This window comes from Drosophila nasuta, unplaced genomic scaffold, assembly GCF_023558535.2.
Source record: "Drosophila nasuta strain 15112-1781.00 unplaced genomic scaffold, ASM2355853v1 ctg126_pilon, whole genome shotgun sequence".
NCBI lineage: Eukaryota > Metazoa > Arthropoda > Insecta > Diptera > Drosophilidae > Drosophila > Drosophila nasuta.
This window is the reverse complement of record NW_026869370.1, coordinates 6,194-22,289: the sequence shown is the minus strand read 5'-3', so window position 1 is coordinate 22,289 and position 16,096 is coordinate 6,194. Positions and strand designations below refer to the sequence as shown.

At 38.2% G+C, this 16,096-nt stretch overlaps 1 long non-coding RNA gene across 1 annotated transcript; it reads left to right on the top strand.

Annotated features, from left to right (window-relative positions):
- Positions 1–605: 605 nt before the first annotated feature.
- On the top strand, positions 606–5,250 carry LOC132797511 (uncharacterized). Its single transcript, XR_009633684.1, has 3 exons — positions 606–735; positions 4,498–4,567; positions 4,638–5,250. It is a non-coding gene; the product is annotated as an uncharacterized LOC132797511 (long non-coding RNA).
- Positions 5,251–16,096: the final 10,846 nt, after the last annotated feature.

Sequence of the window (16,096 nt, the reverse complement as noted above, 5' to 3'; positions counted from 1 at the left end):
GTTTTAAAATCGAAATCAAATAAATAAGTCGAGCTCTGCTCGCGGTTATATTTTTTAGAACTCAAGAGAACCCTTGTTCTTAATTGGCGCCCGAGCAGGGACCTGATCGAAAGGTAGTTGACAGACCAATCGCGCAAAACCCAATGAAACTCGTGAACAGTGATCGTGCAAAGTAAAGTGCCACAAGTTGCCACAAAGCTCGATAAGCGGTTTAGACTCCCCGAATAAATAAGTGGAAAAAGTGTCGCGTCATTACCTAGATCAGGCCAAAAACTTTTATCGCCGACGTCCTATAGTGTCAGTCCGTAGGACACCGCGTGCTAAGTGTGCCCGAGGAACCCAAGTCACCCAAGTGTAAGAAGTACCCCATCGCTACTCAACGCGGGACAAACGGGATTCATCCAGAGGACCAGCGCGGAAGATTCGCCGAGATGTTAATAGAACTGTAAGCGTAGACATTAAGTGAAATAAGAAACAAGAATCAATCAAAGAGAAAAACAAAAAGAAACAAAGAATCAAAAACAAAAGAAATTTAAAAGAAAATTTTATATTAAAACGAATCTAAACTAAGTAACGTAACGAATCTAAAGTAAAACGAAAAGAAACAAAGAATCAAAAGCAAAACAAATCAAAGGAAAATTTTATAGTAAAACGAATCTAAATTAAGTAACTTAACCAAATTTTTCTTAACGAAATCTAAAACTTTGAAAGTATATTGATAAATCAATTATTTTAGTAAGTTCAAGAATAACGTAAACTTTCATAAAATCTAAAACAAAGAATTAAACTATAAGTTAATTATTAAGTAATTTACAAACAAGAATACATTTTTTTTAATAATTAATTTCGTGATCAAGACAAAATAGTAAAACTGTTTTTCCGATTAAAAACTTCAAAACCAAGACAATGGCGACAGCAGAAGATTTAGCCGAATCAATTAGTAACCTTCAAATAGGACAACCGATCCAAAACAGGCCAAGGACTAGTACTCCAGTTACCAGTCCAGAACTTAGGGAAGCTATAACAGGAATTATCAATGAAGTACTTAGAGATGGTAGAATTATAAGGCAAGCGGTTAATACTGAAGAAAGACCAGAACTCTTATTAGATCTACCAGTTGTTAGACCCGGCCTAGGAGAAGAAAAAGATAAGGTACCGGATACCGTTCGATTGATTAGGGAATTCTCTGGGGATAGAACAATGTTCGGCAGCTGGAAAAAGAATGTCGAAAGAGTTCTTGCTCTTTATGAAGGGCAAGAAAACACACATAGATACTACCTTCTCATGGTCGCAATCCGAAATAAGATTGTTGATGAGGCAGAAGCGGTGTTGAATTCTTACAACACTCCTCTTAACTGGAAGGCAATATCTAAGTGCCTCACAGCGCACTTTGCTGACAAGCGTGATTTGAAAACTCTAGATTATCAGATGTTTTCACTGACGCAAGGCCGTATGACTGTAACTGAATATTACAGAGTTGTGTATCATCATTTGTCTCTAATACTCAACCAAATAAGTGCACAAGAGGAATCCCCTGAAGTAATCAGAACTTTGACCAATACGTATCGTGACAAAGCATTAGACACTTTTATGCGCGGCCTGAACGGCGATATGCCACGATTATTGGCCATTAAAGAGCCAAGAGATCTGAGCCATGCTCTGCACCTGTGCAGCTTGGTAAAAAACCAGGAGCATCGAAACTCTTTTGCTCCTAGATCTCGGCAATTGCCACCTCCACTACCACCTAGACAAATACAACATAACTTCAGGCAATCTAATTCGAAACCAACCTACCAATTGCCTAACAATGGACACAAATTTGAACCAAACTTATACTATCCACCTGTTATAAGACCAACTTGGGGAACTCGACCACAATCATCTTGGACCAATACGGTTCCTCAACAGAGCTATAACGTACCATTCCCTCAACGACAATACGCTCCACCAATACAACAGGGAGCTTTGTATAGACCAAGTTTCGCTCCACCACCACGCCCAATTGCTCAAAAACCAGAGCCCAAACCTGTCCCAATGGAAGTAGATCCATCCATTCGAACTAGGCATGTCAACTATATGAATAGACCTCATAATAATGACATGAATGGGAAGCGTCCACCTATGTCTGTACACAATGGGCCACCGCAGAAATTGCAAAGGCATTTCAATATCGAAACTGGTGCCTTCGAAGGTGAACCAGAAGACGTAGCAAATGCTGACGAGGAACAAGAATATTTTGAGCAAGTAGGACTAGAAGGATTAACTGATTGGGATGATCAGAATCCAATAGAAGAAGAATATGGTTTTGAAACAAACCCATCAGACGCAGCAGACGTCTATTTTTAGATTAAATAGTTCCTCACTGCCGTATATCCAATGCGTAATGAGGGACGGAAGCAAATTAAAATTTTTAATAGATACAGGCTCTAATCAGAACTATGTCCAACCCCATTTAGTGAAGAACCCGAAGATCAATAACAACTCATTCTTTGCAAACTCAGTAGGAGGAAAAATAGAAATAACACACCATACACTCTTAAATCTTTTGGTCTCAAAAACCTGACATTTAAATTTTTATATTACCCACATTGAAAACATTCCATGGCATTATAGGGAATGACACATTAAAACAACTGGACGCAATAGTTGATATAAGAACCGACACTCTGATCATAAAGGGCGGACGAAAAATCAAAATTCTTCAACTAAAACACAAGCAGTGAACAGCATCAACATTCGGTCCGATCATATGACACCCTTACAAAACAAACTATGTCTCAACTAACAAACAATTACTCCGAATTATTCGCGAACCCAGACAAGAAACTGACCTACACAACAAGAGTTGTTGGTGAAATTAGAACTAATTCCGACACCCCTGTGTACAGCAAACATTACCCATACCCCGCTTCATTACGAACAGAAGTAGAAACCCAAATCCAAGAATTGCTACGAGATGGTATAATTAGACCTTCACGGTCTCCGTATAATGCACCCGTTTGGGTGGTGCCAAAAAGATAGACGCATCTGGTAAAAGAAGTTTAGAGTAGTTATTGACTACCGAAAACTTAATAACGTAACCATCCCGGATCGTTACCCGATCCCAGAAATAGGCGAAATAATCGCACAATTAGGCGAAAACAAATTCTTTTCAGTTTTAGATCTGAAAAGTGGTTTTCACCAAATTCCATTGTCCGAAAGAGATATAGAAAAACAGCATTCGCTGTTAACGGAGGGAAATTTGAGTTCACGAGACTACCATTCGGTCTTAAGAATTCACCTTCAATATTCCAACGCACATTAGACGATATCTTAAGAGACCACACTAGCAAGATATGCTATGTTTACATCGATGATATAATTGTGTTCAGCAAAACTGAAACCGATCATGCCAACGATTTAGAGAAAGTCTTCACGACTCTACAAGATGCGAATATGAAAGTTCAACTCGACAAGTGCGAGTTCTTCAAAAAGAAGTTAACTTCTTGGGTTTCACTATCTCAGCGGAAGGAATAAGAACCAATATCGACAAAGTTAAAGCAATACAGGATTTCCCCATGCCACAAACACTAAAAAGATCTACGATCATTTTAGGATTATCTGGTTATTATAGAAGATTTATAAGGGACTATGCAAAGTTAGCAAAACCTCTCACTACACTTTTAAGAGGAGAACAAGGTAGACTCGAAAAAACGCCTCACGCAAGGTTAAAGTGACATTGGACAATGAGGCAATTGAGTCATTCGATAAAATAAAACGAACACTCACCTCAGATGACGTGTTACTAGCTTATCCTGACTTCAAAAAGGAATTTCATCTAACAACTGATGCCTCTAATTTTGCTATAGGAGCGGTATTAGAACAAGAAGGTAAACCCATTACTTTCATATCGCGTACCCTCACTAAAACCGAAGAAAATTATGCAGCTAATGAAAAAGAAATGCTAGCTATAGTATGGGCTTTGCAGAACCTTCGCATGTACCTATATGGCACTTCAAAGGTTATAATCTTCACCGATCATCAACCCCTGACTTTCGCACTCAGCAATAAAAATCATAATGGAAAGCTTAAGAGATGGAAAAGCTATCTCGAAGAGTTTAACCATGAGCTTAGGTACAAGCCCGGAACATCAAACGTGGTAGCAGACGCATTATCACGAAATCCACCAATCTTTTATACAGAGAGCTCCGCCGCAACAGTCCACAGCGACGAAAGTTCCTCACACAACCTCATTCAAGGGGTAGAAGCTCCAATTAATGTATTCAAAAATCAACTTTTTCTATTAACTTCAGATAAAGATTCCTACACATTTGAATTACCATTCCCGAGTTATCATAGACACATAGTTTCTAAAACACACTACACAGATAACGACTTAATCAAAATTTTAAAAGAAAGACTAGACCCCAAAATAGTAAATGGATTATTCACCTCAGAAAGATTATTGGGCCAAATTCAGGAAATATACCCTAACCATTTTTCTAATTATAAAATAAGATACACCTGGAGACGAGTAATAGATGTCCCAAACAAAGATGAACAGAATGAGATAGGAACCAAAGAACATGTACGAGCACACAGAAACGCAACAGAAAATAAACAGCAAATTTTAAACAAATACTTCTTTCCGGGATTAGCTAAGAAAATCAAGTCAATAGTAAAGAAATGTGAAACATGCAAACTCACTAAATATGACAGACATCCACAACAGGGGAAATTCAATCAACACCAATACCCAAATACCCCGGTGAAATAATTCACATAGACCTTTATTTAACTCAAAAACAAGTAGTACTCACAGCCATAGACAAATTCTCGAAATACGCCCAAGTAAAGATACTGAAGTCAAAAGCGTCCGAAGATCTAAAGCATCCCTTACGCGAAATTATGATAGCATTCGGCATGCCACGATTAGTTATAATGGATAACGAAAAAGCATTGAACGCGGCTTCCATTAAATTTCTACTAAAAGATCAGCTCAAAGCAGAAGTATATACGACACCACCTTATCACTCCACAAGTAATGGACAAGTGGAAAGATTCCATTCTACTCTCACAGAAATAATGAGGTGTTTTAAAAAGAAAATGATTCAATCGATTTCGAGAGTTTAATTTTCAAAGCAGTACAGGAGTACAACGGTTCAATTCATTCCACTACCAAGAAGAAACCAATTGAGGTGTTCTTCGGAACAAGAACAATAACAGATCCACAAGAACTAGAACAAGCTAGGAATCAGATCAGCAACGAAATAAAAAGAAAAAAGAAGAAGAATTTATTTATTATACCACAATTCAAAAAGAAACTAATAAAAACTTATACGAAAGGAGAAGTTATTTACGTCAGAATAGATAAAAGGTTAGGATCAAAATTATCACCAAAATTCAAAAAGAAATAGTTTCAGAAGACAGAAACACAACAATAAAAACACAATCAGGCAAACTAGTACATAAAAATAATATCAAAACATAATATCCGTTTACAGATTTTTCTTGCCGTTATGTCACGGGTTGGCCACAATCCTAGACTATTCAAATTCTCAGTTGATTCCTATCAAGACTGGAGTAGCAGCAATTCAGAATGGCGCATTCAGAGTAATCCATGTTTTCAAGATAGAAGAATACGAAAACACTGCATGGAAACTAGAAGAAACATTGAAAAATGTGAGCCAAAATCATCAGCTTTTCCCATTCTTAGAATACGAACTTAGAAAAATAAAAATCGATTTGCGTCGACTAAAACCTAAGAAAAGAATGACAAGATCCATAGATTTCCTAGGAACAGCCTGGAAATGGTTGGCCGGCACGCCGGACCGCAATGATCACGAAATTGTAACAGCTAAAATAAATGAGCAACTTGAAAACAACAATAGACAAGTTGTAATAAATAAAGAACTAAACATTAGAATAAATGAACTAAGCATGAGATCTAATGCTATATTGAAAACAACTTTAGAACATAAGGAATTTCAAGAACAAATAATATCAGTTCTAAAATACAAAATTCAAATTTTTAAAGATGAATTATACAATCTTATACACGCAATTGAATGGGCAAAAACTAATACAATAAACTCTATAATATTATCAGAATTAGAAATAAGTAAAATTGAACAAATACTAGAAAACGAAAAAATAATGTTTGTAAACGTCGAAGAACTATTAGAATTTGCAAAATTAAAAATAGCCTCAAATGGCAAAAGAAATGTTGTACATGGTAAGCATTCCACTATTAGGAAATCAACTTTGTACCGCAATGAAAATAAAACCAACAAAAAAGACAAGGTTATAAACGTAATTAAGTATGAAAATATTATCAAATGCAATAATGCTTTGTACGCCCAGAAAAATGATTGCGAATCCCATAACGATAAAATCATTTGTCATAGAGATAATATCATAGATTTAAGTAACGATACTTGTATAACTCCTTTGTTAAACCACACAAGACCCTACTGCAATACAGTAAATAGCCAACATGTTCCAGACCATGAAGAAATTTTGACGGGTACAATTCTGTTAAATGACTACACTGGCAGCATACAAATAGACCAAGATGAAGTAGATCTGAAAGGAAGCTACCTCATACAATTCGAAAACTCCACAATAAGAATTGGCGATGACGAATATGAAGCTGGCGAGGCAAGATATGCAGAAGCGATTCCACCACTCTTCCAGATGATGGCAGAAAAAACCAAAGCCGAGGAAGTACTATCGCTACAGATGTTAGAAGAACTTAACATCAACAACACTCGAAGACTGGATACGCTACGAACTAACAACTTTAAGGCAAATTCCATCAGCTTCGCACTTTCTGGCATATTGGTGATAACTTTCACTATACTGGCTATATTGGTATGGAAACTCAAGTCCACTCCAAGAGCAGAAAAACCACAGAGATACAGAAAGGCGAAACACCAAGCAATGGAACCCAAAAACGCTTCTACATTGCGTCCGAGGACGTACGCGTTTAAAGGGGAGGAGTTAACACCAGAGTTGGTTGCTCCGAACTAGAAGTTACGGAACACCGCAGCGCATAACCAACGACACGTGCGCTGCGTCAGCGAGATTTCGGTCACTAACGTCTGGGAACCAGACGGTAACCCGATCCTCTAAAAGCTAGCGGATACGGCAATGACAACAACAACAGCCACGAGCCAGCAATGGTAATTGCAATGACTGCAATTACAACGGAAACGGGAGCAACAACAAAGTAGCATTGGGTACGACGGAGCAGCGCCGCCAGCAGAACAACCAGCAGAGGTGTCTTCATGTTTTAGCAAATAATAATTAATGTTTAGTTTTAAAATCGAAATCAAATAAATAAGTCGAGCTCTGCTCGCGGTTATATTTTTTAGAACTCAAGAGAACCCTTGTTCTTAATTCGCATACATACAACACATACATAGAAAGCGTTTTTGCCCATACAAAACTATTTCTTTAATAACTTCTACAATTTTTATCTGCTCGCAACCAAATTTTCAGCAATCATAAATGATATAGTTATTATTGTATATACCAAAATTCGCAACTCTAGCGTTACAATTACGCTTGTTATTCGATTTTTTGATTTGCGGGGCGGAAGTGGGCGTGGCAAAAATTTGAAACAAACTTGATCTGCGTGCAAACATAACAAATGCTGTCGAAAAAATTATAGCTCTATCTCTTATAGTCTCTGAGATCAAGGTGTTCATACGGACATGGCTAGATCGTCTCGGCTGTTGACGCTGATCAAGAATATACATACTTTATAGGGTCGGAGATGCCTCCTTCTACCTGTTACATACATTTCCTGCCGGCACAAAGTTATAATACCCTTCTACCCTATGGGTAGCGGGTATAAAAAAAAAATTTTGTACCCCGAGCGGGCTCGAACCCGAGTCCCCGACTACCGCAACAGTAATATGCTTGCACTCTACCAATAGAGCTATCGTAGTGCCTCTTTCATACAGATACAAATATAGAGGCGAGCATGTATATACAACACATACATAGAAAGCGTTTTTGCCCATACAAAATTATTTCTTTAATAACTTCTACAATTTTTATCTGATCGCAACCAAATTTTCAGCAATCATAAATGCTATAGCTATTATTGTATATACCAAAATTCGCAACTCTAGCGTTACAATTACGCTTGTTATTCGATTTTTTGATTTGCGGGGCGGAAGTGGGCGTGGCAAAAATTTGAAACAAACTTGATCTGCGTGCAAACATAACAAATGCTGTCGAAAAAATTATAGCTCTATCTCTTATAGTCTCTGAGATCAAGGTGTTCATACGGACGGACGGACAGACGGACATGGCTAGATCGTCTCGGCTGTTGACGCTGATCAAGAATATACATACTTTATAGGGTCGGAGATGCCTCCTTCTACCTGTTACATACATTTCCTGCCGGCACAAAGTTATAATACCCTTCTACCCTATGGGTAGCGGGTATAAAAAATTTTGTACCCCGAGCGGGCTCGAACCCGAGTCCCCGACTACCGCAACAGTAATATGCTTGCACTCTACCAATAGAGCTATCGCAGTGCCTCCTTCATACAGATACAGATATAGAGGCGAGCATGTATATACGTATACGCATACATACAACACATACATAGAAAGCGTTTTTGCCCATACAAAACTATTTCTTTAATAACTTCTACAATTTTTATCTGATCGCAACCAAATTTTCAGCAATCTTAAATGCTATAGTTATTATTGTATATACCAAAATTCGCAACTCTAGCGTTACAATTACGCTTGTTATTCGATTTTTTGATTTGCGGGGCGGAAGTGGGCGTGGCAAAAATTTGAAACAAACTTGATCTGCGTGCAAACATAACAAATGCTGTCGAAAAAATTATAGCTCTATCTCTTATAGTCTCTGAGATCAAGGTGTTCATACGGACGGACGGACAGACGGACATGGCTAGATCGTCTCGGCTGTTGACGCTGATCAAGAATATACATACTTTATAGGGTCGGAGATGCCTCCTTCTACCTGTTACATACATTTCCTGCCGGCACAAAGTTATAATACCCTTCTACCCTATGGGTAGCGGGAAAAAAAATTTTGTACCCCGAGCGGGCTCGAACCCGAGTCCCCGACTACCGCAACAGTAATATGCTTGCACTCTACCAATAGAGCTATCGTAGTGCCTCTTTCATACAGATACAAATATAGAGGCGAGCATGTATATACAACACATACATAGAAAGCGTTTTTGCCCATACAAAATTATTTCTTTAATAACTTCTACAATTTTTATCTGATCGCAACCAAATTTTCAGCAATCATAAGTGCTATAGTTATTATTGTATATACCAAAATTCGCAACTCTAGCGTTACAATTACGCTTGTTATTCGATTTTTTGATTTGCGGGGCGAAAGTGGGCGTGGCAAAAATTTGAAACAAACTTGATCTGCGTGCAAACATAACAAATGCTGTCGAAAAAATTATAGCTCTATCTCTTATAGTCTCTGAGATCTAGGTGTTCATACGGACAGACGGACAGACGGACATGGCTAGATCGTCTCGGCTGTTGACGCTGATCAAGAATATACATACAGTAGAATCCGGTTATAACGAATCCGCTTATAGCGTCCGACCGGTTATTACGACGAAAACTCGATGGCTTGGTTGGTCCCCATACAAACTTATATGAAAGCGCCTCCGCTTACAACGTCTCCGCTTTTAGCGACTAACCGCTTATACCGACGAAATTTTTCAGAATTCAACCGGATATAGCGACGAAAAAAAAGTTCAGCGTAAAATTGCCAACAAATTTAAGCATCAAACGGCATAATTAGAAATGTATGTATTTATCAGTGATCGGCGCCCTTGCTTGTGTGCGTATCAGCGACCCCGTTTTACAAATGATTTCGGTGCGGCTATGCCGTACTTACACATACTCTTTATACGCTGTTTTTTTTATACTGCATCGATGTTGACAGGCCTGGGCTGGGTGAACTTCAAAAGGGATTAGAATATATAACAGCTTTGATATAATATTGTATTCATACCATACCCATATGAGGACTTACTATTTGATTATATCTAACTTAAAATATAATACTAAATATAAAATTCAAATATAATATTTAAATAGGAATTACATTTCAATACGACTTTTAATTGAATTTACGTTATATTGTTGAACATTTTGTATGGCAAAGAAAAATTATATACGAGAAAAGAAACAACAGCAACAAAGGCGGCGGCGAGTGCAATAGCACTATCGGCGGCGTTAGAAGCAGCAACGAAAGTCGGCAGTGGCCTCCAGTGGCAATCGCACTGTCAACACAACATCCAATAAGAGATGCGACGACGAGTGGCGGCAAAGATCTCAATGCCGACGAGTGGTGCAGGCTCGGCAACACATAGCAGCGAGTCGTAGCAACGAGTCTGCGTCAGATACGCGCAGCCTCAGCAGCGCATGGCGCAACTTCCACACTGATAACGAGAAGTGGCAACGATCAGCTTTATGCTAATCCGTTCTCTCTCAAAGGTTTATCCGAAGCTTGTGTTCCTGCTGGAACCGATTTAGCAACGCATGCCGTCGCTTCTACAGCCTCCTGCTGTGTTTAAGTCACTAAACTGGTGACTCAAGTGCAAATATCTAGGCGTTTGGTGGCAACTTCCTTTGCAAAGTTGTTGCCACGCCTTTTGGCGCGGGGCCTCTGCAGTTGCAGATCAGTTGGTTTGTGCTGTACAGTGGTCGTTGCCACGTGATTACACACACAATATCCTACACCAGGAAAAAGGTACTAAATTAAAATTATGAAATTTGGTTTTCTCGCTACGTACCTTGTAAAACCAACGAAAAGGCCAAAGAAAGTCAAAACAATGCACTTTGAAAAGTGCGCACTCCCGAACAACACCAATAATAATAATATTTAATATTGTGACGGATGCCGTCAGATTTATTTTTAATATTTTTCTGCCGCACACTTTATCTTTGTAGCTTTCGAATTGAAAAGAGATGGTCTAGCCTAGATTAAGCGTGGATATCGATATTGCTTGATTAATCTAAGTTAGATATCGATATTATTTAATACGATACCTTTGTGAATTGCAAATACTCGATTAATAATTAATAATATACTAACATCTGTTGGCGAGTGCATCAATCATCGAATGCAGATGTTATCGCGAGCAGCTGTTAGCTTGCACAACAGTCGCGTCGCAAATATTGATACCGCCATACAATTTAAATTCAAATTGAAAATTAACGGACACCCTACACGGTGTGAGCAGATATCGATTAGTCGGCGTGAGAAAGTGTCGAGTAGCCGGCAGAGCAGAAATCAGAGTCGATAGGATGAACAAGAAGCAATATCAGCGGAGGAGTCGTGATCAGCAGTAAAAGCAGAACAGCCGTGCGTGTCATTGTTTTCAGCCGTTTAAAATTATCAATTATCAATTATCATAAACTTACCTTATATAAAACTATATTATAATAAAACTAAGGCCGCTAGCCTTATATTTGGAGGCTCGTCCAAAGCAATATAACTAACAAGTAAGAAAGTTACAGTCGAGTGTGCTCGACTGTGACATACCCGCTACCATTTTAATAAAGGCAAAATATTGCGGTATCATTTTCAAAATATACCGAAAATACTTAAAAATACTAAAAATATATCAAATGATATGTTTGGTATATCGATACAGTACACCATTCCAAATATACCATAGACGGCATAATGTACCAGATTGTCGGCCAAAGCAACTCAAACCCCTAGTAAGTAGGCGTTTTTGCCCATACAAAAGTATTTTTTAATAACTTCCACAATTTTTATCTGATCGCAACCAAATTTTCAGGAGTCATAACTACTATAATAGTTATTGTATATACCAAAATTCGCAACTTTAGCTTTAAAATTACGCTTGTTATTCGCTTTTTGATTTGAGGGGCGGAAGTAGGCGTGGCAAAAATTTGAAACAAACTTGATCTGCGTGCAAACATAACAAATGCTGTCGAAAAAATTATAGCTCTATCTCTTATAGTCTCTGAGATCTAGGTGTTCATACGGACGGACGGACAGACACACAGACGGACAGACGGACATGGCTATATCGTCTCGGCTGTTGACGCTGATCAAGAATATATATACTTTATAGGGTCGGAGATGCCTCCTTCTACCTGTTACATACATTTCCTGCCGGCACAAAGTTATAATACCCTTCTACCCTATGGGTAGCGGGTATAAAAGCCAAAAGTAAATTGCAAATGTTTGAAATTCTTGGAAAAACTACCGTTAGAGTTGTGTGTATATGAGTGGAAAAATTTCAAAAGACAAAAAGAAAAGCAAACAAAAAGCCGCCAGTAGTGCAAGGAGACAGCTATACTCGCTGCGATCGCGCAAGAGGATATAAGAAGAAAAAACTGTAAAAGGTGTAAAGATGATGAAGAATAAAGCTGAGAAAAAGAGAGCAAAACCACACAACCAGAAATGAGTATAATTACCGAAAATAATGAAATGCTGCAGCAGCTAGTACATCTGTTACCCTTCAAAATCCGAGCTGACGAAATACAGAAATATGAAGGAATGCTGGTAGTGGAAAACTTTACAAAAATTATAACCGAGTTCGATGGAAATAGTATGCAAGTGGTGGCATGGTTTCAAAACTTTGAGTAAAACGCAGACGCATACAGACTCAGTGATAAGCAGAAATATGTCCAACCGCGCGAGTTACAGTCCAGTGACCGAGGGAGTCTCATTTGCGAAAAATTCTGGAAGATGTTAGAAATACTTACGAATAAAACGACTGTGCTGTGTGGAGAATAGAATAAGACTGACTATTTTGTCAGTGACAATTTAATACAAAAGCATGTACATGTGTGTATGTACCAGCGTATGTCAGAATCTATGTATCTGCGTTATTCCATGTGGCCGGAGAAAGGGTCATGTTAACCCCTCCCCGTCAGTCCGAAGAGAAGGCCATAGGGGAATGGCCGGATCGGAGAAGGATTGCGCGGTGACGTGTTGTTGGTGTATACCACGAACTCCGACAATATTTTGAATTTTACAATTTTGTAAGAAAAATAATGAGTGTTTTGATATAAAGTGTGCTCTTAATGTTAACGTTGCATTTTAATTTTTATTAAATAGCAACTTATGGCTAAAGGGCTTTCAATTACGTAGTCTATTAGTTTATCGTTGTTAGGGTTTCTTGTTACTAAACTGTTTTCCTAATTTTTGTTTGTGTATTTTTAGTTTATTCATTCGTTTATCAATTTTTTTATATTCTTGTTTTTGTGTATTTCACAAATTAATAGTAAATATGCGTTAATGTAAGTTGATAAATGGAAACGATCCCGGTGCCTTATCAGCGATTGATGTACACATATACGGTCATCGCACACAGTAGTTTAAGATGGCGAATTTTTGTTTCTTTGGCATTTTTGTTGGTTTCTTTTATGAGTTTCAGTGTATTGATGATCCCGGTGCCTTATCAGCGATTGATGTACACATATTCGGTCATCACACAAAGAAACTTATTGGTATAATTGTTGTAAATTGTCTCGCACAAGCGATCCCGGTGCCTTATCAGCGATTGATGTACACATATACGGTCGCTTGTGTGGCAATTGGAATTTGATTTTTGTTCGTTTTATTTGCAAATTTCTGTGTGTCACTTTCTTTTGCACTTGCACGTCATTATGTTTTTATGCAGTTATTCCCTCTCAGCCTTCAAGGAAATTAAAATTAGAAAAATTAGATTGGTAAGCGTAGTGGGCATGGTCAATCCCTTGTGCGAAGTTCGGCTGCGCCAGTTACAGTCCAGTGACCGAGGGAGTCTCATTTGCGAGAAAATTCTGGAAGATGTTAGAAATACTTACGAATAAAACGACTGTGCTGCGTGGCGAACAGAATAAGATAACTATTTTGGCAGTGACAATGTATTACAAAAGCTTGTACATGTGTGTATGTATGTTAGAATCTATGCGTGTAGTATCGTCAGAGTTGCACGGAGTAGGCTTGGAGTTGCCGGATCTGTGTTATTCCATGTGCAGGGGTGAGCAATGTCCGTTAATTTGTAATTTGAATTTAAATTGTATGGCGGTATCAATATTTGCGACGCGACTGTTGTTCAAGCTAACAGCTGCTTGCGATAACATCTGCATTCGATGATTGATGCACTCGCCAATAGATGTTAGTATATTAATAATTATTAATCGAATATTTGCAGTGAGTTGGCAGGATCACTTTTGCCATTCACAAAAGTATCGTATTAAATAATATCGATATCGAACTTAGATTAATCAAGCAATATCGATATTCACGATTAATCTAGGATAGACCATCTCTTTTCAATCCGAAAGCTACAAAGATAAAGTGTGCCGCAGCAAAATATTAAAATAAATCTGACGACATCCGTCACAATATTAAATATGTCGGAGTCTGTTCTACCGAAATCTGTTTATTCATTTTCGCGAAGCGAGTTTCGATGCTGTCGCCCGCAATAACTGTACTTGGCAAAGCGACAAAATGCGGACAACCAACAAAGCGCAAATAAAGAATGATGCAATCTAACATGCACACTCTTAATTACGCAGTGTCAATGTGCCGAAACGCACAAGCTACTGCGCAGTGCCAAAATGCCAAAGTGCACCTACAACTACGAGCGTCAATGTGCCGAGACGCACGCATAGCTGCGCAGTGACAATGTGTCGAATCTGCATTACTTACTCTCCGACACGGCCATTCTGACATATACACGTCCTCGTGTCTATAATAACTATCTCAATTTCAATCTCACTTTCCAATTTCAATTCTTCAGATTAACCCAGTCAAATAATCTCAAGTCCAAGTAGTCTTTCATAACATAACTTTATTTCTATTTTCAATATTTCGTAGGTTATTTTAATATTCTCAGTTTATATTCTCTTATAAATAATTTCTTTAATTTCCATTCCATTTAAACATTTTCAAATTATACATTAATCAGTTCAAAACATCAGTTCTTAATCCAATGTACATAGCTAAACTTTTATTAGCTAACACTTCAATCTAATGCCAAACGCATCTTCAAACAAATTAATTTTTACACAGCCAAAAACTTTGACTTCACTCATTTTATTAAGTTCCCTGTTCGTTCATCGCCCAACACTTGGCTTCACGAATTCATCAACCATATTTCTCGTCCATCGCCCAACTCTTGGCTTCTTAAATTCATCAACCATATTTCTCGTACATCGCCCAACTCTTAGCTTCACGAATTCATCAACCACATAGCTCTTCCATCGCCCAATACTTGGCTTCACGAATTCATCAACTACACTACTCGTACATCGCCCAATACTTGGCTTCACGAATTCATCAACTACACTACTCGTACATCGCCCAATACTTGGCTTCACGAAATCAACAATCGCATTGCTAAAGCAACTCTCGTCCATCGCCAATCACATGACTTCACGAATTCTCTTTTTGATTCAACAGACTTTTCCAATAGATTTTTCCAATTGACTTTTCTCTTTATGATTTACATCTAACTCTTCTGTGATTTGCACATCCGGTAGCCTTTGCAAACCTTCGTGTGGGTTCCTGCAACGTCCATTACTCTGTGTAGACTCCAAAATTTATCGGTCTTCGTCCAACACCTAACCACCAAAAGGTCCTCTGAACCACGGGTCCAATTCCGTTTTCCGTCTCTCACCGCTTCTAAGCAACACAAAGCCACCCACACAGAACCAAATTACCTTAGCCTTACCCTTAGCAACTCTGTCTTCACACATCTAGCCTCCTCTTCCATATTCCTAGGATCAACGACACTAGCAACTCTACCTTCTCCAACCTTGAATGCATCTCCTTCGCCTTCATCCCATAACCAATGCAATCTCAAGAAAAAAACATTTTGAATGTTAAATGAGAATCTGCCTCGACTAGAACGTCCAATACAAGTTGCAACCGCAAATATGCGTCATCCTTCGAAATAAAATATTGACTATTGCTTTAGTAATATTGAAACTTTTTTATTTTTTTTTTTATTTTTCGAACATTTCTGTTTCAATCCGATCAGAATTAGCATGTAGAACGGTTTCACACACGTTCATAACTTTAGTTTTGACAGTCTTAAAACAATCGCAAGAAACATCCACT